This window comes from Aethalodelphis obliquidens, unplaced genomic scaffold, assembly GCF_003676395.1.
Source record: "Aethalodelphis obliquidens isolate GAN/ISIS:26980383/991018 unplaced genomic scaffold, ASM367639v1 scaffold1, whole genome shotgun sequence".
NCBI classification, from domain to species: Eukaryota; Metazoa; Chordata; class Mammalia; order Artiodactyla; family Delphinidae; genus Aethalodelphis; species Aethalodelphis obliquidens.
The window spans coordinates 53,545,820-53,572,350 of NW_020837945.1; positions in this window are offsets into that span (position 1 = coordinate 53,545,820).

Consider the following 26,531-nt stretch of genomic DNA (forward strand, 5'->3'; position numbering starts at 1 on the left):
CAGAACAGTTTTAAATTTTGATGAGATTCAACTTATCAATTTTTCCTTTAATGGATTGTGCTTCTGTGTGATATCTAAGAACTCTTCCATAGTCCAAGATCCTGAAGATTTTTCTAAGTTTCTTTTTGTAAAAATTTTATAGTTTTACATTTTCATTTAAGTCTATGATCCATCTTGAATTAATTTTTATATCATATAGGTTAAGGTCAAAGTTAATTTTTTGCTTCTGAATACCGAATTGCTCCAGTACCATTTGTTGAAAAGGCTATATTTTCCCTTTGAGTTGCATTTGCACTTTGTCAAAAATCACTTGAACATATTTGTATGGGCCTATTTTTGAATCCTGTATTCTGTTTCATTGATCTCTGTTTCTACCCTTCTACCAATATCACACTGTATAACCCTTAACATTTAGTAGAGTAATTCTTCCCACTTTATTCTTCTTTTCAATATGCTTTTAGCTATACTAGGTCCAGTGCCTTTCCATGTAAAATTTTAAGTGAGTTTATCTATATCTAAAAAAAACAAAAAAACAAAAAAATAAAAAAAAAACAAAAAAAAACTGGAGGATTTTGATAGGAATTGTGTGAAACCCATATATCAATTTGGAGAATTGCTATTTTTACTGTGTTGAGTCTTCTAATCCACAAACATGGTACATCTCTTAATTTATTTAGGTCTTCTTTGATTTCTTTCATCAGCATTTTGTAGCTTTCAGCATACAAATCTTGCACATGTTTCATTAGATTTAGATCTCAGAATTTCATATATTTTGGATATAATATAAATGGTATCGTATTTCTAATTTTGGTGTCTATGTGTTCATCACTACTATATATAAATACAATTAATTTGGCATGCTTATCTTGTATCCTGTGACCATGCTGAACTCACTTATTCTAAGATTTTTTTTTGGTAGAGTCCTCAGGATTTTCTATGTAGACAATTATGTCATCTGTGAATAGATATAGCTTTATGTATTTATTTCTAATCTGCATGCTTTTAATTTCTTTTTCTTACCATATTACAATTTCTAGGACTTCCAGTACTATATTGAATAAGAGTGGTGAGAGAGAACAGCCTTGCTTTGTTTCTAAAGTTAAAGAAGGAAGCCTTCAGTCTTTTACCATTAAGTACATTAAGTATGTTAACTATAGGGTTCTGTTTTTGGTTTTTTGGTTTGCTTGTTTTGTTTTTTGGGGTGTTTTTTGTTTTTCTTTTTTGGTAGGAGCTCTTAATCAAGCTTAGGTAATTCTCCTTTATTCCTAATTCACTATTTTTTTTTTTTATCATGAATGGAGGTCAGGTATTGTCAAGCTTTTTTCTGTGATAACATGATCATGTGATTTTTTTCCCTTTAGCTTGTTGATATGGTGAACTAGATGGATTGACTTTTCCAAAGTTGAACCAGCATTATATACCTGGAAAAAAATCCCACTTGGTCATGGTGTATAATTATCTGTATACATTGTTGAATTCTGCCTACTAACATTCTGTTGAAGATTTTTGTGTCTAAGTTCATAAGAGATATTGGTCAGTAGGTTCATATTTTTGTCCTGCCATTGTCTGGTTTTGGTATCCAGATAATATTGGCCTCATAAAAAATAAGCTGGGAAGTGTACCCCCCTCTTCCATTTTCTGAAACAACTTGTATAAAACTGGTGTAATTCTTTACATGTTTAGTAGAATTCTCCAGTTAATCCATATGGGCCTGAAGATTTCTTTTACAGAAGCTTTTAAACTATGAATTCAATTTATTTTATGGTTATAAGTCTATTTAAATTATCAATTTCATCTTCATTGAGTTTTGTCAATTTGAGATTTTTGAGAAATTGGTTCATTTGTTCTAAGTCATCAAATTTATGAGTAAAGTTGTCCATAGTATGCCCTGATTATCTTCTTAAGGGCTGCACAATCTGTAACAATTATCCCCTATTTTATTCTTTATATTTGTTAGCATGTTTTCTTTCTTTTTATTAATGTCAGTCTTGCTAAGCGTTTATCAATCTTACTGATTTTCTTAAGAAGCAGGTTTTGTTTCATTTATTTTTTCTCTACTGTGTTCCTATTTTCAATTCCATTGAAATATGCTCTTTATTATTTCCTTCTTTCATTTTGTTTTAGGTTTACTTCGCTCTTCTTTTTCTAGTTTCTTGAGATAGGAACTTAGGATATTGATTTTAGACTTTTATTCCCTACTAATATGTATTCAGTGGTATGACTTTCTATTCATCATTGCTTTAGCTGAATTCCACAAATTTTAATATGCTGCTTTTTTGTTTATATCCATACCTGTATATTTTCTTATTTCCTTTTTGACTTCCTTTTCGACCCATGGATTCTTTAGAAGTATGCTGTTTAATTTCCATGTGTTTACAGATTTTCTTGTTGTCATTATGTTATTGCTATTTAATTTGATTTTATTATGGAAAGAAAACATATTCTCTATGATTTCAACTCTGTTAAATTTTTGAGGTTTGTTTTCTAGCACAGGACATAGTTTATCTCAGTGAATGTTCCACGGATACTTGAAAAAATTCTGTACTGTTGTTGGGTGGAGTCTTCTTCATATGCCAATTAGATCCCATTGGTTGACAGTATTAATAAAATACTCTATATCCTTGCTGACTTTTCTGTCTAGTGTTTCTATCAGTTGCTGAGAGGGGGTGTTGAAGTCTCTAGTTATAATTGCCTATTTATCTACTTCTCCTTTCAGCTCTATGAGATTTTATTTCCTGTCTATTGAGACTCTGTTTATTAATATATAAAAATTTAGAATCATTAATTCTTGTGGATTAATCATTTCATCATTATGCAATATCTATCTTTTTGTCTCTAGTAATTTTATTCTCTGTGAAATCTACTTTTTCAGGTATTAATATAGCTATTCCTAATTTTTTATTAATGTTTGTATGGTGTATCTTTAGGCATCCTTTTACCTTCATCTATTTTGCCTTTAAGTCAAAAGTGACTTTCCTGTAAGCAGTAATATGTAAGTCATGTTTTTATTATTTTCTCTGCAATTTCTGCATTTTTATTGGTAGGTTTAAGATATTTATATAAGGTAATTGTTATATGTTAATACTTACATCTGCCATCTCATTATATATTTTCTATTTGGTTCTTTTTATTCTGTTCCTTTGTTCTTGCCTGCCTTCTGGCAATTAAACAATTTTGGGAGCCCATCTTGATTTATTTATAGTGTTTGAGTATATTTTTGCATAATTTTTAGAGACTCTGCTCTGTATATTTTACATATAGAAATAGATGATATAGATATAGATATCAATGATAGATATAGGAATAGAAATAGAAATATAGATAAATAGCTGTGTAACTTATAGTCTACTGAGATCAACATCTACGACATCAGATGAAGTGTGGAAACCTCACCTCCATTTAGGTCTCTTTTCCTTCCCCCAGTTTTAAATATAATTGTCTTGAGTATCAGATGATCATATAACTTTTGTTTTAATGATAAATATAATTGACAAAGCTCAGGAGGAAAAAGATAGCCTTATGTTTGTACCTCTATTTCTGCTCTTTCCATTGTTCCTTCTTCCATCCAGATGCTACAAGGTTCCTTCTTTTTATCATTTCCTTTCTTTAAAATAACTTCCTTTAGGCAATCTTTAAGGGAAAATACTCTAGTAAGAGATCTTTAATTTTCTTTCACCTGAGAATGTTTTTATTTCCCCTTTATTATTTATTCCCCATGAGTATAGACTTGATGGATATAGAATTTGTGGTTAACAGTTGTTTCCTTTTAGCACTTATAGAATATTATGCCACTTCCTTCTTGTCTCCATGGTTTCAGATAAGAAATCTGCTGCCAATTGATTTAGGATTCCCTACAGGTAATGCTATTTCTCCCTGATTCCTTTTAAGTTTTTTAAAAACTTATCTTTAGTTTTAAAATTTTAATTAAGATATTTCTTGGCATGTGCTTCCTCAGGTTTATCTGTTTGGGGTTCACTCAGCTTATCATATCTGTAGGTTTATGTCTTTCACCAAATTTGGGGAGTTTTAGCCATTATTTCTTTGAATTCTCTTTCAGCCCCACTTTCTCTCGCCTCCTTCTGGTACCCTGACAATATGAATGCTGGATCATTTGCTCTCATGCCACAGGACCCTGCCTCTGTCTTTTTCTTTTTTCTTTTTTTTTTCCTCAGTCTATTTTCTCTCTGCTGTTTAGAATTGATAAGTTCTATTATTCTGTCTTCAAATTTACTAACTTACCTTCTGTTATCTCCACCCTACTATTAAACCCACACAGTGAGTTTTTAATTTCTCTTACCGTATTTTTGTTAAGGTTCCATTTGGGTCCTTTTTATAATTTCTATTTCTTTAGTAATATTTTATATTTTTTGCTTCAGGAGAATTTGCAATTGGTTATTAAAGCATTTTTATAATGTTGCATACAATACGTGTCAAATAATGCCAACATCTCATTCATCTTAACGTTGACATCAGTTAATTGTCTTTCCTCATTCAAGTTGTGATTTTCTTGGTCTTTGGTATGATGAATGGATTTTTATTGTATCCTGAACATTCATCTGTTATTTAGGAGACTCTGCATCCTATTTAAATCTTTTATTTTAGCAGGCAGTCACCTTGTTTAGTTTTAGCACTTGTATTTTAGTTTAATTTTATAGGCTGTGGTTCTATAGCAGTTTAATTTTCAGGACCTTAGTGGTATTATTTTGGTTTTCTTCTGTACAGTTAACTTTTCTGGGGCTCCCATTGGTCCCTGCTGTTGGTGTCTGAGTATTTCTGGGTGTCTCCCCATGGTGGATGAGTCCAGTAGGATCCTCCTACCTGTGCTTGTCTGCTCTAATATCTTGATCTGTGGGGACAAAGAGGCTTCCCATACCATGTCACTTGCTGTGATTGGGTCTCTTTTTCTGGTTCTACCCACCTACCCTGATGTCTCTGGGTCAGGGAGGAAAGTATCATCCCAGAAGAGAAAGAAGCTTCCCAGACGAGACTACCTGCTGTAGTTGTCTCTCTTACTGGTTCTGCCTATCAGCTTCAGTATCTTTTGGTGGAAAGATAAGTCTTAGAGCCAGCAGGGAAGGAGACTCTCCTGGATGGTTTTTCTGGCAAGAGTCCCAGTTGATTCTCCTTTCTGGTGGTGTCACGCTCCGCTAGTGTCATCAGAGGGACTCCCATTGAATCGGGGGTAAATGAGCCTACTTAGGCTGCCTTCACATGCTATATTGGGGGTCTAGAAATGCCAGGTCTGAGCAGGCTTCCTCTTTTGGGTGGAAGGATGCAAGATGTTCTGCTGCTATACCATTTCTCTCTCCTGAGGTCTCAAGACAACTCGCCTTCTTAGCATTTTTTAGAGTTATGTTTTGATTGTTTCCTGTGCTTTATACTTGTGCTTTGCAGGGAGGAGCAAGGAAAATGGATCTATACTATTTTGTCCCAACTAGAAGTAATGACACAATTATATTTTGAAAAATTCATCCACAGTGTGGTGCAGGCAAAGGCTGGAATATAGCTCTGAATGAGAGCATCTGCTTTCTCAGAGAGGAACTATGCCCAGCCAGCTAGCAGGATCCTTCCCAGTTCATATACTCTCTACTCGATAGAAGGCTACCTTACAGCTCAGCTTCCCCAGGGGAGTGGAGCATCAAGAAACTGCTCACAGTAGCTCCTCCTTACCTCTTTTCTAGAACACATGGTCCATTCTAAATAATCTATGAAAAAATGGAAATCTACTTCCAGTCAACAACAGAGGCTGGGAATTATTTTAAAACCATTTTTTCTCTCTCCTTAATATGACATCATTGATTCAATACATGGATCAAAATGTGAGTCATTATAATAAATGTTAATCCAGATTGAATTATTATCCAGCCCCTTATTATAGTTTTTAATCTTACCCCCCAAAAAACACAATTTTTGCTATTGTTTGTGCTTGCAGCTCTACTCAAATAGGGAATAAATCAATGGATCTAATACTACATCTGATGAATGGTCAACATTTATTTTGATTGATACCAATATATATGCTTTGCAATAAGCTACTCCAAGTTGTACATGTACATATTCTTAAATAGGGATACTTCCCTACCCTCTATCAACTATGCATGCAAGATAAGTAAATGTGGTAAAGTGAATATGGAAGTCTGTCGTCTGTTGAGTCACTGATATATAAATCAGAGTCAGGGCTCTGAATGGTATCCAGTTGGAGAATACTGATGACAATAGCAGAGGAATTGGTTTTCTGGGGACCAGGAAGAAAAATGCTATATCCGTAGGGTCTATAATTAATTGTACTGAAAGGCAGCTATGTTATTGTATCCTGGCATGCAGCTGTATATGCTTACTTTAGGAATCCAAGAAAGAAAGATGACTTCTAGAGATTTTTTAAAAAAGCAAGTTGGGGGGACAGGCACTACAGAACTCAGCATCTGTTGAGCTCTATGCCCCACATCGTCAACATTAAGTCTCTATCTGTGTCTTAGGCGGCTCTGGCTGCCATAACAAAATACCACAGACAGGGTGGCTTAAACAATAGAATTTATATTCTCACAGTCTGGAAGCTGGAAGTCTAAAATCAGAGTGCCAGCATGATTGGTTTCTGGTGAAGATTCTTCCTATCTTGTATACAGCCACATTCTCACTGTGTCTTCACATAGCAGAGAGAGATAGAGAGCAAGCTCTTATCGCTCATGTCTCTTCTTATAAGGGCACTAATCCCATCATGAAGGACCCACCCTCATGACCTCCTCTGAACCTAGTTACAGTCAGCCCTCTGTACTCACAGGTTCCACATCTGCAGATTCAACCAACCACAAATCAAAAATATTAAAAAAAAAAAAAAAACTCCATAAAGTTCCAAAAAGCAAAACGTGAATTTGCACCAGCAACTATTTACATAGCATTGACATTGTATTAGGTATTATAAGTAATCTAGTGATGATTTAAAGTAAACAGGAGGATGTGCATGGGCTATATGCAAATACTATACCATTTTATATAAATGACTTGAGCATCCTTGGATTTTGGTATTTGCAAGGGGTCCTGCAACCAATCCCCCATGGATACCAAGGGATGATTGTATCTCTCAAAGGTTCCATTTCCAAACAGCATCACACTGGAGATTATACTTCAACATATGAGTTTTGACGGGACACAATTCAATCCATAGCAATCTGCAAATCTGTGGGTGCCTCCATGGGACATTATAGCAACTGTCATGCCTACGAACAATCCTGAATCATCAACACTAGATGAATTAGTGTTACCAGGCCCTCATTTAAATGTCAGTAAATTATAGTTTATATGTATATATAAACTTATAAATATTATAGTTTTTATGTATATATACATATTTTATTTATAGAAATACATTATAGGAAAACTCTGTACACTAAAAAAAGTAAAGATAAAATATTTGCAATATAAAAAGGAATTTTTACTACCCAGTAAACTCAAAGGATATGTTTTAGTAATGTCAATATATAATAAAGCAATTTTTTCTTTCCCTTTCAACTTGTTTATTTCTCTCTGCCTATAAGCATGTTCTGACATCCCCTTTCCAAATCAAACCCTCTACCAACCCTGATATCAACTTTAACTATTATTTCTCCATTACTAGGGCTTCTATCTGCAGCAATGGTCTTCTTTCCACCTTCCTCCCATATATCCCGTAACAGGATAAACTGATTCCAAAGTCGTAAAACTGATTTTTTTCAGATTTTCATGCACACACCATTGATCTTTTCTGTGTTAATTTGCTGACAGATGGGAGCAAATCCAGGCCTAAGCTGCCAAAGCCCTAGAAACATAACCAAAGAGTTGGTTATATTTTCTCCCCTTAACTCTCTAATAAACTCCAGACACACACACACACACACACACACACACACACACACACACACACACATCTCCAGTCTAAATCTTATTATGAGCAAACATAGTCAGATTGCCCCTAACATGTTCTGAACTTAGGCAAGAGCACAAATAGATGTCCTGCTTGGATCAAGGGAAACACACATATGTCTAGCTTGGAAGATGGATATAGGGAAGAAGTCTATGTAGGCACTGGATATAAGCTGATGAATTCTGAGGTTGCTGGAGCATGGTTTAGAATGGGGGGCCATGGGTTCAAGATGGACACATATCCTTAGACTCAGAAAATCTTCATATTGAGATGAGGGACACAGTCAGAGAAGAATTAGAGTGGGGACTTCTAAATCAGGGGGACTAGTCCAGGGGCTTATTTGCTTGTGTTAATGGTGGCACTAGCCATGGTTGTCTCTTAGTTACTCTACCTTCTCAATCTAATCCACTAAATGTCTTTGTACATAATATTAACTTTGTTTTGTGATATCATCATCCTTCCTGAAATTTAAGGGCCATTTAGTTTTCTTAATCTCCCTTCATTGTACCTTTCATCTCCTTATACAAATGATATCCTCATTCCCTGGCTGAAGCAGCTAACATCTTGATGTGGAGACTAAATGACTTCATGTAATACTGAACAATGAAGTGCAGAACAAGACCTGTGATACATAATAATATAAAGATATTAAGGAAAATAAGAATAGGCCTATAACTAATAAATAAATTGAATCTATATTTAACAGCCTTCCAAAATAGAGAGCACCAGGTCCAGATGTGTTCACTAGTAAAATCTACCAAACATTTAAGGAAGAAATTATACGAATTATCTATAATCTCATTCAGAAATTAGAACAGAAGGAATACTTCTTAACTCATTCATGAGTTTAACAATTCTATGGCCATCATTACCTTAATACCAAAACCAGACAACGATAGTACAATAAAAGAAAACTACAGACCAATATATCTCATGAAAATAGACACAGAAATCCTCAACAAAATATTAGCAAATTTAATCCAATAAGCATAAAAATAATTTCACAGCACAACCAAGTAGGATTTATTCTTGGCAAGCAAGTCTGGCTCAATATGTGAAAATTAAACAATGTAATCCATCACTTCAATAGACAAAAAAAGAAAAATCACATTATCATATCAATAGATGTCTAAAAAGCACTGCTGAAATATAACACCCATTCATGATAAAAACTCTCAGTAAGCTAGAAAAAGAGGGAAACTTTCTCAACTTGATAAAGACTATACAAAAAACCTATAGCTAACTTCATACTAAATGGTGAGAAACTTGAAGCTTCACCACAAAGTTCAGATATAAGGTAAGGATGTCCACTCTCACCATTACTCTCAACATCACACTACAAGTTCTACCTAATGCAATAAGAAAATGAAATAAAAGGTATACAGACTGGGAAGGAAGACATAAAACTGTCTTTGCAGATGACTTGATCGTCTGTGAAGAAAATTAAAAAGAATCAACAAAAACCTCACAGAACTGATAGCAATTATAGCAAGGTTGCAGAATACAAGGTTAATATAAAAAAGTCAACTGCTGTCCTATAAACCAGCAGTGAACAAGTGGAATTTTAAATTAAAAAAACACAATGCCATTTATATTCACATCCCCCAAAATGAACTACTTAGTCATAAATATAATGAATTATATACTAAATTTATATGAAGAAAACTACAAAACTGATGAGTAAAATAAAAGAAGAACTACATAAGTGGAGAGATATTCCATGTTCATAGATAGGAAGACTCAATGTTGTCAAGAGGTCAGTTCTTCTCAAATTGATCTATAAATTGAATGCAATCCCAATCAAAATCTCAGCACTTTATTTTACGGATATTGACAAACTGATTCTAAAGTTTATATAGAGAGGCAAAAGACTCAGAGTAGCCAATACAATATTGAAGGAGAAAAATAAAGTTGGAAGACTAACACTACCTGACTTCTATACTTACTATAATGCTACAGTAATCAAGACAGTATGGTATTGGTGAAAGAACAAATAGATTAGTGGAAGAGAAAAGAGGACCCAGAAATAGACCCACATAAATATAGTCAGCTGATGTTAGACAAAGGAGCAAAGGCAATAGAATGGAGCAAAGATAGTCTCTTCAACAAATGATGCTGGGACATACACATGCAAAAAAAAAAAAAAAAAATCTAGACACAGACCTCACACTCCTCACAAGAATTAATTCAAAATGGATCACAGACCTAAATGTAAAATGCAAAACTATAAAATTCCTAGAAGATAACATAGGAGGAAACCTAGATGACCTTGGAGATGCCAATGCCTTTTTATACACCACACCAAAGAAGATATATCAGATGGCAAATAAGCATATGAAAAGATGCTCTGCATCATATGTGTGCCATCAGGGAAATGCAAATCGAAACAATGAGATACCACTGCACACCTATTAGAATGGCCAAAATCTGAAACACAGACAACACCAAACGCTGGCAAGGGTACAGAGCAACAGGAACTCTCATACATTGCTAATAGGAATGCAAATTGGTACAGTCAGTTTGAAAGATAGCTTGGTGTCTTCTTACAAAACTAAACATACTCTTAGCATGGGATCCAGCAATCAAGCTTTTTGGTATTAACCCAAAGGAGTTGAAAACTTATGTCCCCACAGAAACCTGCACAAGGGTATTTATAGCAGCTGTAGTCATAATTGCCAAAACTTGGATGCAACCAAGATGTCCTTCAGTAAGTAAATGGATAAATAAACTGTGGTACATACAGACCATGAAATACTATTTAGTGCTAAAAAAAAGAGCTATGAAGGCATGAAAAGACATGGAGGAAATCTGAATTCACATTACTAAGAAAGAAGCCAATCTGAGAAGGGTATATACTGTATAATTCCAACTATAAGGCATTCTGGAAAAGCCAAAACTATTGAGACAGTAAAAATATCAGTGGTTACCAGGGGTTGGAGATGGTGGTGAGGTATGAATCTGCAGAGAACAGAGAATTTTTAGGGCAATGAAAATACTTTATAGGATATCATAATGATGGATAAATCTCATTATGTATTTGTCCAAACCCATAGATTGTACAACACCAAGAGTGATTACAATGCAAATATGGACTTTGGGTGAATATAATGTGTCAATGTAAGTTCGTCAACTGTAACAAATGTACCACTCTGGTGAGGGATGTTGACAATGGCGGAGGCTATACATGTGTGAGGGCAGGGCACATATGAGAAATCTCTGTTTCTTCTCCTCACTTTTGCTGTGACCCAAATACTGCTCTTAAAAATAAGACTGAATAATAATAATTTTTAAGGATGTCAAATATTATTTAAAATAATAATTTAAAAGATTTCAAAGAATCTGGAGAGCACACCCTCTCACCCCTTTGAGGAAATAATGCTGCTGTCTCTACTTTTGTAGCATTCCCTCCTTAACTCCCAAAAGAAATGGACCTCTAAGGAGAGAACACCAGGAGTTCTCACGGATAAGCTGGAGGCTGTTATTTCAAAGATGGTCTTGGTTCCTGCCCCTCAAATCACAGACTCCAAGTAACCTTCTGTTTTACCTCTATGAACGTCTCTGATTACAGCAGAAAATTATTGGAATCATAAAATTGTTGGAAAGGGAAAAAAGTAACCATTAGCCACTACTATTTTCTGTCTTATTTTTAAAGTAATATTATAGCTCATTCTATCAATATCTTAAAAAACAGTGCTACATCAGTATCCAAATAAATAATATGTTTTAGATTATCTAAGAAACACATTCATGGTACCAACAAACTGATTCTAAAGTTTATGTAGTGAGGCAAAAGACTCAGAATAGCCAACACACTACTAAAGGAGAAGAACAAAAAGCTTTGCATGATGTACTGAATCCATCAAAGGGAAAGGCAAGTTCAATGGTAGCCCGTGCTACTCTGCATTTGGTGTGGAGGTTCCTCATCACTGATGTGATATGAGGAAACAGTAATAGAACTTGATTTGTGGATCACAGGTTAACTTGGAAATCTATCAATTTACAATGCTATCTGTTAATATGTTAATTATCAATACTAATCTTATTTATAAAAGGCACATTTTATCCACCCATGTAGAGAAACAGCTGAAAATTTAACTTGAGACCTAAGCTTGGCACAAAACTAGAGAACAGTGAAAACTGAAAGTAATGGCCTCATTCTTACCCTCTCTCATGAAAGAAAAACAACTTTCTCAAACAAATGAGACCAGAAAGTGAGAAATCATGACTTGTTGCTTAATGCTTCTCAGGGGTGTTATTCTAAATTCTGTAGACCTGTGGTTACCAGGGGTTGGAGGTGGTGGTGAGGTATGAATCTGCAGAATACAATCTATGGGTTTGGACAAACACATAATGAGATTTATCCATCATTATGATATCCTATAAAGTATTTTCATTGCCCTAAAAATTCTCTCCGCAGAAGGAATGCAGAAACTCTTTTGAATTTTCAATCAAATCCTCTGTAGCAATTCTAATGAAGCCCCACTGAGTCCTTAGTCCAAGCCAAGATTTTGAAATTTGGATCTGAAAGTAGCTCTAAAATATTTTCTTTACGTTATTTTCTTTGCAGAAGAAGACAATGTTGAGGTTCCTAATGCAGCAGATGGTTGCTGGAAGATATGAATGTGTTATGAGTAAATCAATTTGTTCTATTATAAAAGCTGAATTTAAGGTGTGCTTTCTATATTCTTAAAGAGTATCAATCAATGGAATTCATCTTACTAAAATATGAGATTTAATACAGAAATTCTATTTGTATTTATAACCATGAAGTGACTGAAATCATGGGAAATTAGAGAAAACTGTAAGTTTTATATCATAGGAGTATACAATAAACCATGGCATGAAAAAGTTTAATAGGATGTTAAAAGGAGATTTGCAAATTTCTTTGTCTAGCACTTAAGGGTCTACACATTTTCTTACCCAGCAGCAACCTTTTATGTCATACGGGAACCCTTGCTTTTCCCATTACAAAAAAAGCTCATACACGTGTCTGTACCTTTGTCAAAGTTGTTTCTGTCTGAGTTTCCACTGTCTACATATCTGTATTCTACCCTGGAATGAAGTAGTTAAAATGTATTAATTTTAACAGATAAAATATTTAAATTTTAATTACAAAATTTATTTTTAATTAATTTTTTGAAAAATTAAAGATTTTTAGTTCTACAACAAGAAAGTTCAGTTCTGACCTGCCTATTATTCTTAGGTTCCACCCTGATCTACCATCAGTAGGAGTCAGAAAAAAGCAAGGCATGCCTGGCCAGAGGAAGAAGTAAGCCTGCCAAGCTGCACAGCCAGGGAGATCAGCTCAGTGCTTTGTGACCGCCTGGAGGGGTGGGATAGGGAGGGTGGGAGGGTGGGAGACGCAAGAGGGAAGAGATATGGGAACATATGTATATGTATAACTGATTCACTTTGTTATGAAGCAGAAACTAGCATGCCATTGTAAAGCAATTATACTCCAATAAAGATGTAAAAAAAAAAAAAAAAAAGAAGTAAGTCTGCCACCTGTTTGCAAGAGGGACTGAAGAAACTATTCCTAAAAAAAAGAGACATTTTTAGCAGAACTTTGTTGAATAATAGAGTCTTGATGGCTATATGCTAAGAGGCGAGACTAAGTGCTAGTGTTAGTTCTTACCTGAGCTCCCTGTGAACTTACATCTTGGATTTTGAAAATGGGCTGTCACTAAAAGCTGATTCCTTAAAAAGAATTGTGAGCTATTTGGAATCTTTAAAAAGCATAATACACAGAATGAGAGTAAAAGCAATCTCTCAACTGTGCCAGAGAGCTCTGTCTAGTTTTGGCTCCCTGAGGGCATATTGCACTAGTGGTGAGACAGTATAAGTGGCAGCAGTGACATTTTTGGGTGGTAGCACCCAGTGAACATGACACGACAGATGAAGCACCACCTGGAAGAAACTCTACCAGAACCTCGAAAATGAGCTAGCTGCAGACTGGCCCACGAATACATATAAGACAGTCCCTGGGGACTTGGCAATTCTTGATGGGACTTGTATGGTGTTGGGACCTATATTAATATGCAAGGCAAGAACTAGGGAAACAAGGTTTACATATTTCCTCATCAGAAAGAGAAGGTGACACCTGCTATGCCTAACACAAAAGATTCTTGAGAATAACATGATATATCATATTTGAAAGTCACTTACAATAGAAAATCCCCAAAGCTACACACAGCAGTTACATAGCAAATAGGAAAAAAGAAAGGAAGGAAAGGACAGAGGAGGAAAGAAAGAAGTGAAACAGATATTTATTCGGATGGTTGTTATTAAACTTTCCAGAACTTAGTCAAATTCCCCATGAAGTTTTCCTAGTGATGCTAGTCCACATTGGCCATGTTTTCTTTAACCTTTTTAAAAATTGGTGTATGTGTGTATCCCTCAATTAGCACCTTAAGTATAATAGTTCTTGATTCAAATAATCTGGACAATAGAATTTATCATATCTGGGCAAATAGTATCTAACTCTCTGTGTTTTTCATTTTAGAGCTTTAATCATTAGCAGTGCCTAGTAAATAGCTATAACCAATTCTCAATCCCTAACCCACACAATCATGGGATGAAGTCCATGGGATAGATAGCAAAAAGACTACTGAAGTTGGAATGAGAAAAATCAATTTTCAAATCTCAGGGTCGACATTTAGTAAATATGTAACTTTGGCCACGAAACTTAACTTCTCTGAGCCATTTCTTATCTGAAAATAAGGAACATGTACTGAACTGAAATTTTTTGCTGATTAAATACCTATTAAAAGGATGCATTATATATAAGAAATAATATATGTTAGGTAAATGTGAATTTAACAAAATTTTTAACTGTTATTCTTTAACTAGTAGGTAAATCAAATATGTTCCAAAAGACAAAGATAATACTATCAGAATATGGCACACCCCCAATTGAAAATTTATCCTGCAATAATGTATTTTAAAATTGGATCTCTGCAAACACAGCGAAAGCAGGGTCTGCCTACATATGATACACGAATATGTCTCATTCATGAACTGTTTGATGTGTATGAGTTTTGTGTCCTCAAATAAATCATGAGCTTACTGTGGGCAGCAGTCATATCTTATATTTTCATGTATCATTTGATAAACAGCATAGTACTGGGAACAGAAGATTGTCAATATTGTAAATTGATTTGTTGATGGATACAAAACAGCTATCTAGTAATAGACAGATTGGAACTCATAAGCACTAAACTCTGTAATTAGAAGAACATCAAGCTTATATTTAATTTTCTTAATTTTCTTTATTACATTGTCATTTGTCCTTTTCTCCTTTAATGTGAACATAGACTAAAAATTAAACCAGGGTTACCATGTGATAAAATAATGATCAATGACATATGTCTCTCTAAATAGAGGGAAAATAATATAGTCTCATATCTATTTAAAAGGGAAAAAGTTCAAAACAGTCACAATATGTATATCTGTGTCTGTCTGTCTGTGTATATATATAATTTTTTATTTAATCCTAAATAGCATGTCTCTTTAAAACTAAAACTTAGAAAAGTTTAGCTTTCTGTGTTCTCCAGGATTAAAGACCATTTCAAAGATGATCTCTCTAAAGATTAGAATTAGGGTTAGTGTTTGGGTTGGGGAATGGGTCAGGCTGAAATGTGAATTTCCTCTGTCCACACTTAACAGTGATACTTTATTTCCCAACTTATCACATTCTAGCTCCTCTAGTGTTATATATTTCTCCAAGAAAAAAGAATACAATCTCTTGCTGTAGTGCAACATGCCCAAGTCCCTCTCTAAAAGAGTCCCTTACTAATCAAAATAAAAAGGTTTTTTTCCTCATTGATTTTGGAACTCCACCTCAGGCATTTAATTTGAACATGGCACAACCATATCCCTTTAACTATTGTTTAACTGTTAAATTCTTGACTCAAGAACACAGACTAAAATCTCATCCTGCTTTAGGCAGCTTCTGCTTCCATTCCTCACCCTACCTAACCAGATATATTTATTTACACTATTGCTTTCTCCCCCAGTAAGTAGGTCATTTCTCTGAGCCCTATCATCATTGTGTTCATCTGCATATCTGGATCTTCTCCAGATGTCCCTTCAAACTGATCTTTTTCTTTTCAACTTTCTAAATTACATATTTTCTTAAAAATTTAAATGCAAATTATGATGCTGGCTATGCTCTTATCTCATTCCAACAGAAACTGCCCAGACGACAGTGCCTGTTATAGGGAGAGCCCTAGGGAGAGTGCGAATTTGATGTACCATGGCTCCTGACCCAGGGGTTGGCTAGTGACCTATGGCATGACCTGATGTGCAAATAAATGGGGATAATAAGAAGTTCATTCTCTGGAATTAGAATTAAAAAACAGAAGTAGGTGGCTCATAGAAGCTGGAAATTAAAGAATGTAAATCTCAGAAGCAAAAGATTGAGGCTTTTACAGGCAAAAACTTATGAAGAAAATATAAGCAAGGAGAAGCTCAGCTGCAAAGAACAAACAAAACAAAACTCAAACAAACAGGGAGAAGGAATAGTCTGGTGGAAATATACTCAAGTATAGGGGTGCTAAAAGGAACAGAGCGATATGAATGTAGATCACTAGAGTTAACAGCCAAGAAAGGCTTCTAATAAGACTCCTAGCTCTGTGTGTCCTGGCTCTGGATTTGTGCTTCCCTTGAGGGCTTGCACATTTATGTGAATAAGTACTGCTCACCAACCTTTAATTCATTACCTTATCTTTACCTCCAGATTATAAGCATCTTGAGCTCTGAGGTCCTGTCTTAACTCTCTCTCTCTTCTCTTTCATCCAAACACCTAGCACTAAACAATATTTGACACTTAGTAAATGCTCACTGACTGATTCAAAACAACTTTGAGACTCTATAAATTAATCTTTATCCAGAAATACACAAGGTAATGATTCCAAGTCTTGTTATTTCACTTTATAAAGTGACAAGGAGTGCAATTTAACTTCTAACAGGTTTATTTCCTCCTTTTTGTCATTATCATTAAGACTTGACAATAATAACTCCAAGTATAGTGGGAGCCAAGTAACAGAAGAGTTTAATCCATAGGTATTTGAGTTTGATAAATGGCAAGAACCTGTCAAAACTTGTTTATACAAAGAAAAATAAATGCTCTCCCTCAGATGTGAGAAGCAGGAGAAGAAAACGATACCCTTCACTTATTGTCTCTTCTCACCACTTACTCTTTCAAATGAAAGAATGATAAATACAAGGTCAGATATTTTTAATGAAAAAACATTATAATAATTAATATAAAATCAGTCAAATGTGCTGGTTACAAGAAAATTTCTTGGTGGTTCGAACTCTGTAGAGATGGATAAAAACAGAGGTAGTAATCCTCTTGAAATTTGAAGATGGTTATTAAGTTACCATTCAGCCTCCTCTTCTTTCAACTAAATATGACTAGTTTCAGAAGAGTCTAGACAGGTCACATTTTTCATCCCTGTAATCACTGTGGTCGGTCTTTTCTGAACCAACCAATTTCTCCACATCCTTCTCAGGTAATTTTCATGACTTTACAACGGCTTATGTTTAATGGCAGAGCAAGCCAAAAGAATCAAAGATTTATTTGGCCCTTGTTGGCTTGTATTACAACAGTGACAGAATGTTCTGGCTTACAGACAAGGAGGAAGCAATAAATATAGCATGTCTGACCTTCAGGAAAGTTTTTGACTCTATTAGGAATACCATTTTATTCAGCAAGTCAGAAAACTAATCATTTTCATTACATAATGGATGGGGACTCATGAGGCCTCAGCCTTTCACTTCTAATCCTTGTAATCCTGAACCAAATAGAGTGGTCCCTGGTACCTATTTCTAAATCTTTGGGGAGAGTCTGACTGATGTCCTTTTTGGTGTTCTCTTGAAGTACAACCTCTTAGGTCCTGGGCTCTTCTCACTTATCTGTGGATGAACCAGATGCACTTCTCCATATTGAACTTTTCTGCTACTCTTCCTTATACTAAAATAATACTATTATAGGTTTCACATGAATTTTACCTACAGGAATGGGGGTTGGGAGGGAAGATGGAGAAATAGAGAATAAAACAAATAGGGAAATTTCAAAACCACAAAGATAAGTTCTTAGTATCCCTGGAAGTTAACTCAACAACTTAAAATCTGAATTTGATTATCATAAATTTTAGTCATTATCTTGACCTGCACCTAAAACAGTCCCTTTGGGTGTCATTGACATTCACATGTTTCTACAAAGAAGCAACATAGGTGAGGTATTGAATAACAACTTAGTACACCAAGGTTAATGTTGATTTTGAATTTGTGAACATTGGGCAAGATATTCAATTTTCTAGGCTTCATTCAAACAACATACATTGAATACTCAGTATACCACATAGCTTCCTAAGACCTTGACCTCCTGTACTTTACAAAACAAAGAAATTGATTTAATGACTCCAAAATGCCTTCCATCTTTAAAAGTGTATTCTTTCTGATATTATTGATATTTGAGGCCAAAGAAGGTGTGCTTGGTTACACCTTGACATCTTTATTTCTTTTCTGAGTATTTTTTCCTCTGCTCCCACTCTGAGGTGTTTCACTTTGCAATATCACAAATTTTCAACTGAACTCAGTATGTATGAATGCTTAGCTAATTAAATGGTTCTCTTAAAGTAAAAACCCAGATTATACATCCTATAGCATAATCCATTCTAACTTGCCTAAGTATTGCTCTGGGTAGAGTGGAAAAAGTTTCACTTTCACATTCTCAATATCTACTGATCAAAGATCTTGCCTGAAAGCTTTGTCAGGGCAAGAGTTGGGTCTTAACACCTCTTTATGGCTCCCTCTATGATTAGCAGTATCCATGGTACCTTGGCCTTACTCACTAATTTAGGAGAGGGCAGGATTTGAACCCAGGCTGCTGGGTCCACAACACTGCCTCAACCACTGCCCCTAGGATGTAGTTAGGCCAGTTTAGACAACCAGTTTAGACAATAAATGTCTCATTTATAGATATAGTAATGCCCTTTGCCCTATTGTATGCTGATTAATAAAATGAAACATTTTGAAAATTAATAGACTATGGACATGTGTGCAATACTGGAATTGATAGTATAAATAATTAGGATCAAAAGCATAACTTTTAACTCACAAAAGTACTAGTACAATGCCAGAGATTATCTAGCAAGTTGAGACTACAGACTACTGTCATCTCACTTGTCTTAGCTTCCTAATGATAAATTTAGTACCATGCAAGAAATATACATTATACCCTATTGATGCAATAATACTTCACATAAATTTGATTTGCATGATGCCAATACTGTAAGTAAAGCAAAATAAGGCAAATATATTGTTTCATTTTTTAAAAAGTGATGAATAGCACTTTCTAGACTTATGTAAGCTTCCTGCATTTTATAACTTTTATAACAGGATGAATTAGCATGATATGGTGAAACATGATGACAGATGCCAGAGAAAATTAAGACTTTATGGGCATAGAACTAAGAGGACTCCACATGTAGCATGGGAATAAGACAAATCACTGATTTTCAAATAGATTACTAATCTGATTCTCTGTTCATATCTACTCTATGTGTTTATCCTGACCTGAAACTCTTTTGGAGTTCCAGTTTGGGGTTTCTCCAAAAGCAAGACTGCTAATAATTCCGAACACTGTCACATTTTATTTTATTTTAGTTCAGTGAGGCAGGCAAATGGTCATAAAGGGTTAAAATAAGAGGATCACAGTAACTCAGTGATTTGCTGTAAATAGGATACCTAATTCAAAGGCCCAAAATTGAAAAGTCAAACCTAAATGTGTGTGTGTGTGTGTGTGTGTGTGTGTGTGTGTGTGTGTGTGTGGAGAGAGAGAGAGAAAGAGAAAGGAACAGGGACAGGGAAGTAGGGGAAGGCGAGGAGGAAGGGGAAAGGGAGAGCTGGGAAAGATGAAAGTGGAGAGTATGCTTCAAACAACTAGATTTGGTCTAGAGGCGAATTTGTGAAAGTACAATTACAGAAATGAGACAATGACTGCAATTATAAGCCTCATTGTTATCTTTAACATTTAAGCAATTGTTCAAAGACACAAAAAGTACTTTAGGCTGTATGCACTAGAAAAACATGCAAAAATTATTAAATTCAGAATCTGTGCATATGTAGAAATATAGACATACATTAACAATTTATATGTCAGAAAATATAGAGCAGACATGGATTCTACAGAACATGAAAATATAGTGAAAAATAGATATGGAAACCAGTGATTGAATAACGTGACTTTATAAGCCAAACAAAACACTCACTCTCTCATACATATATTTAACCAGTGCTCTCATCATCACTAAATTATGCTAGTATCACAATAAATAAGCTCAGCAGTTATTTTAAACAAAGAAGCAATACAATTTAATTCATTCTAGCCAAGAAAATAATGACACTTATTAGAGGTATGAATTTGAATATAGGACTTCACCACCCTAAGCCTCCATAAAGAAGACTGTATATGTGATGTTCTCAGCAGAATTCTAGCACAAATTTAGGGTCCAACAAATTTTATTTATATTTGCTTGGACCACGGCCTGATATGTTTTGTGTATTTACACAATGCTTTATATTTATATACATAAACTCTCAGTGCCTGATCCTCTCTTGTCAATCATAGGCTTATTTTAAAGACTTTTCCATCCATGAAAAAGATAGATTCACTTCATTAATGCAATATGTACCTCTCTATAGATTGTATTTAACAGTAAGGAAAGTCCCTGAACACCAAAACATGGTATAGTTGATTCACATTATTTGCAAATTCCATAGATTCTAGTTGGTTTACTTGCTAAAATTTATTCCTGGATATGCAAAGCAGTGAAAATTTTGAGCCACTTGACATGCACATCCCACTAAAAGGCAACCTCTGCCTTATTATTACAGGTCTCGCAGTGTAATTGAGTGTCCTTTAGGTGGTTTATTTTGCCATGTTTTTCACATTTTTATGCTTTTTGTAGGTGATTTTGCTGTTTATAATGGCCCCCAAGTGTAGTGCTGAAATGCTGTCTAGTGTTTCTAAGTGCAAGAAGGCTGTGATGTGCCTTATGGAAAAAGCACCTGTGTTGGGTAAGCTTCATTCAAGCATGAGTTATATATAGCATTATTGGCCCCAAAATCAATCTTAATGAATCAACAGTATATATTAAATAAGGAGTTTTCAAGCAGAAAAAGCACATAAAACAAGGTTATATATTGATGTTGTGATGAAAATGTTGTGAACAAAAGTTCCCAGGAACCTAGTCCTGCATTTCCTGTGAGCAATTGTTCAGTATCTCCTAATTCAATATTTGTGGTAATTTTACAAAATGTTTAACTATCATAAATAATAAGAACTGACTGGATTTGATTTTTAGAAAGGCATGGTTTACCTGTGGTGATATATTGTAAGGCAATATAAATAAGAGCATCAGAAAGATTGACTGATAGATATAGTTGCAAAATAATACACATCAATTATCCAAAGCTCAGATTTCTTGTACAGTTACCTGGACCATGACCTTCACACTGAAAATGAGAAAAGGCCTCTAAGTAGCAGAGTTTTGTTGACTCCCTGCTTCTCCCAGCCTGTGGCCACTTATTGTCACTCTGGTCTCTCCCTCCCCTATATTCGTGGTTACTAGGATCTTACTAGGACATTAGAATTATGGCTATTGAATTGAAGGGTTCGGGGTGGTGACTTGAAAGTCACAGAAAATCAAGAACTGGATCAATGTAATGGTGCGTCAGCTCTGCAGGGAGAGGTGGAAAAACAATTGGAGCGAATTTGTGGTGTCTGAGCCTGGGAAACTTGGTGGATAGTGATGTGGTTAGACCATTTTATCATGAAGTTCACAAAAATAGGTGTAACTTTCCCATTAAAGCCAATTTATGCATCAACAGGGAACAAGGTAAAAATCAGAATTGTAGTCAGTACCTTAATAAAAATAGTTTCCTCTCTCTTTTGAAATGCATACCTCCCCCAATCTGGGGATAGTTTCCATTTATTCACTAAACATTCAAGTACTTACTCTGTGTAAGCATTAGATGTTGGAGGTAAAACATGACAAGATACTATTGTTGTCCGCTTGGAACCCACAGCCCAGTGAGAAAGACAATTATAACATCATCTCACATGTTCATGGGTACAAGGTTGAACAATAGGTGATTTTTTTTTTCCAGTTACAGCAGGAAATAGTGAGAGTATGTTCTGATAGTAGAAACTGATAAATGGATCCTTGAGCATGTAAGTCAACTTATAATTTAAGATGGCAATGGTGATTCTGAAACTTCAGATTCCCGAGTTCTCAAGCGTGATTAAATTCCCTGGGGACCTTGTTAAGATGCAGATTCTGAGGCAGCAGCTCTGGCGTAGGGGTCTGAGACTTACACATTTGCATCGAGCTCCCAGGTGCTTAGACGCCGCTTATCCACAGACAACACTTTGAGTAGCAAAGCCTTACGGTACAAAACTTTCACCTGGTGACCTTGGGAAAAACTATTGGTTCTGAAGCCCTACAGCTAAATATTCTGAGACAACAGTCCCAGCATGGTCCAGTAATGCAAGTGATTTCAATGCAGATGGTACTCAGACAACACTTTTATAAAGCACTGATTGATGAGTTTATAAAGATTTCTTCATTAGCAGTCTCCAAGATTAACACATGTTTTCTAATTCCTGCCATCTGGACATTGTTTTTAACACACCTTGTAATTTTAGGAAGACTCAAAATCAGGCTGAAAAATAACACATTGTGCTCAAAGTTAAAATGGAATTCAGAAGACACAGCCACATTTATTTGTTTGGAAAAAATATTGTCAGAATTTATTATTAATGTCTCAGGTGTTCTACTAGGGACTAGGGTTACAGGATTGTGAAAAATAAATCCATACCCTTTTAAATATGCCTGTTTCAACTGAGCAAATATGGACTGAATGCTGAGTGAGACCCTCAGGCTCGCAGGAAGTAGGCTCATTTGTTTAGAAACTATTACATAAACAAGTGAAATTTCCTTTGGGGTCTCCTATGATTACTTCAAAAATTATTTTGAAATTTTAAAAATATGTTTGTCATATATAACCCATTTTGCCCATTTGAACTGTAATCACTCAGTTCACAAAGTACAAAGCATGTGCCCACCAAACCTTGGTTTTATTTAAAAGAACTGAATTTCTAAATTTCAAATGGTCATTATACTGAATTGCTTATCAAAGATAATAAATTAGTGATTCAAGCTTTATACTGTAATGTAAGTCTTGTTTTTAAATACATGGTCTTTTTTTACTCCTGATATTCAAATTTCTACAATAGCACTGATATTTTTTCTCTATGTTAATAGAAGAATTAACAATTTATTAGTAGAAGGATGCAAAATCCACAAAGGCATTCTTCCCTTCCCCTCCCTGATTTCATTTCTAAATCAGCTCTATTAGAACAGAGAAGACAATATTTAAAATTGCTTTATCTTTAGTAATGTTGCTATGCCCAAACAATAAGTTTCTATTTGTCAGATGACCATGTCAAATAATGGAAACAGAAAATGATCCCAATAAAAACCATTTTAGTTGCAAATAAAGAACCTAGTTTCTCCTGGGCAAAGTCTATGATCTGTAACATTGGTGGCTCAAGAAAGACGAAGACTGTTTTGCTTTCATTTATGTTTCAGCATGATCGGTTAACCTTAAAAATACCAAATAAATGCCACAGAAAAGAGCACAACCTAAAATTCTTAGAGAAAAAATAACTTCAGGTATATTTCTGCAGTTAAAAAAAGAAAGGAAGATGGGATGTTTGGGTTGATAAAGCACTGTAGAGATGCTGAACTGTTGAGAATGTGAAAGCAAAGGAAGTGTAGAAAGAAAGGTGCAGCCACACTAAGAAGTATGATTTATAGACGCTGCCAGAGCAGCAAATCAGCATTGCCTTTATCCTGATGTCTGCTGTACAGGTCTGGAAATTCCTCCTGTTCCAGTTCTGATCTCAAAAGGGTTTTCTAGATATTTCTAGAGAATAAAGTTTTCTCTTTAATGCATTGTTAGATATGGTACAATTTGATTTTTGTTCAAACTGATAGAGTAGCTAGCTAATCAATTCAAACTGATAAGATTCCTAAGCCAGAAAGTTGTACTTCTATGATGAGGTTGGAGGGGCCTGATGTTTGTTCTCATTCTAGCTTATCTGGGTGGCAGCCAATAATTATTTCCATCTTAGGTAATGCAGGACCTGTATACCCACTTCCATCCCATCCAAAACAAATTAAAGTTGTATTTACATCACTTAGTTTTTAGTGATCAGTGGGAAGAGGTGTCATTTTAATCCTAAAGCCAATAAAACAGTGGCTAAATCAATGCATACATAAAACCCTAAAAAAGGAATGGAGAATAATGTTTTAAATGATGGCCATAGTTTCCATGTAGATATGCCAAACTATCAATTTGAATTTTCAATATCTGTTCCAAATTATAGTCGGAATAATTCTGTCCTTCACTACAACACCCTCCAATTTGTAGTAACAGTCAATTAATACCTCTGATATTTTTACTATTGTGTCCAATGCATATTATGATGAATAATAGCTATTAAAATCACTGAGCCTTATTAAACTTTGAGTAGTTTGTTTTTAATATGAAAAAATTTATAGAGCATTACTTGCCCATATCTTAAGGGGAAAAAAGGAAAAAAAAACTTACATCTTAACAGTGAAGTATGTTTAAAAGTAAAATTTGAAATACAGTAATATAATTATACTGACATCTTTTGTGAGTGATAACACATGATAACACATAATTGAATGGCTCCTGTACCAGAAGAATTACAACTGTGGACAAAGACAAAGAGCCTAATTTATTCTGACTAATCAGGATTGATGTTAATTAAAGAAGAGTGCAAGATAATGACTTCTCATTACCACCTGATAGATGGAAATAGATTGTTCTTCTTCTAGGTAAAATAGCAATTAAGTAACCTTTTAAAAAGGATTTATTTTCAGAAGACTTTCTTCTATAATTGGTGAAGTATTCGTAAAAAGATCTTCACATGAAATCATCTAAAAAAATGGATTTCATCAAAGGCTGCTTATTCTATAGTATTTATCATATTTCGTTGGATATGTACAAGATAAAGAGTAGTTGAAAAGGTGGTGATCAGGACAATATTGACTCGCATTATTCTATGGAATGTTTCACATTAAAGAACATAGTCTAGAAAAGTGATTAAAGCTCAAGTACAAATCCCAGTTCCTTCATCAACCAGCTCTGTGACCTGCACCAAGTGTTTTGACTTCTCTAACACTTCATTTTCTCATCTGTAAAATTTTAAAAATAGATCTTGCTTCACAAGCCTGTTGTATTAAATAAAATTATCTATGTATTATCCATTGCACAGAGATGGGTATTCCATAGATGTGCTGGTACATTAAAAGAGTTAAATAAATACTGGATATTGCATTAGTTTTTTATTGCTGTATAACAAATCACCACAAACTTAGTGGCTTAATGCAAATTTATTATCTCACGGGTTCCATGCAGCAGCAGTCTGGACTCAGGTGAAAGGGGTCCTCTGGCTCAGGGTCTCCCCAGAGGAAGTCAAGGTATTAGCTAGGGCTGCAATCTCATCTGGGGCTCAGGATCTTCCAGGCTCACCTGCTGGTGGAATGTCGCGGAGCAGCTGGGCCCGTGAGCCATGGCCGCTGAGCCTGCGCATCTGGAGCCTGTGCTCCGCAACGGGAGAGGCCACAGCGGTGAGAGGCCCTCATACCGCATCATTACACTCTGGGCAATGTGGGGTTGATTTTTTTTTCTAATTTTTTTAATCGATCTTTATTGGAGTATAATTGTTTCATAATACTGTGTTAGTTTCTGTTGCACAACAAAGTGAATCAGCCATATGCATACACATGTCCCCATATCCCCTCCCTCTTGAGCCTCCCTCCAACCCTCCCTATCCCACCCCTCTAGATCATCGCAAAGCACCGAGTTGATCTCCCTGTGCTATGCCGCTGCTTCCCACCGGCCAACTATTTTACATTCGGTAGTTTATATATGTTGATGCTACTCTCACTACGCCCCAGCTTCGCCCTCCCACCCCATGTCCTCACCTTTTAACACAACATTGTGAATCAACTCTGATACTTCAGTTAAAGAAAGAAATAAAATTGCCTTTAGCAAATATGTATACAAAGAGACTTCTGTACCCATTATGCATTACTTTTAATCACTGTCTTGCTGGATACACATATCCAATAATGAACCAGGTTTCCCACACAAAACCTGAGAAGTAGCCCTTCAACACCACATCTGATTATTGAGCAATATAAAAACCAAAATAAATGTAGTAATGAATGTCAGTATGACTCAAATACCTTCTTGATAAAGAAGGTTAAAAGAAAGAAGAGACCCTAATCAGTGCAGATATCATTATAGCTTGTTTTGTAAGGGGTAATGATCCTCTATTTGATATATGGATTAATTTGTTTCAAACAAACTGTCACCATCCAGTTTTTGTTTTTCTTCCTTAAGAATCTTCTTCCAGATTCTCATCCACCTTTAGGTTGATAAGAATAAGATGAACTTTATTTCTTCTATAGACAGGGCTTAAAATGATCTTTTACTAAATATTTTTTTGTTTTCTATTGGCTCA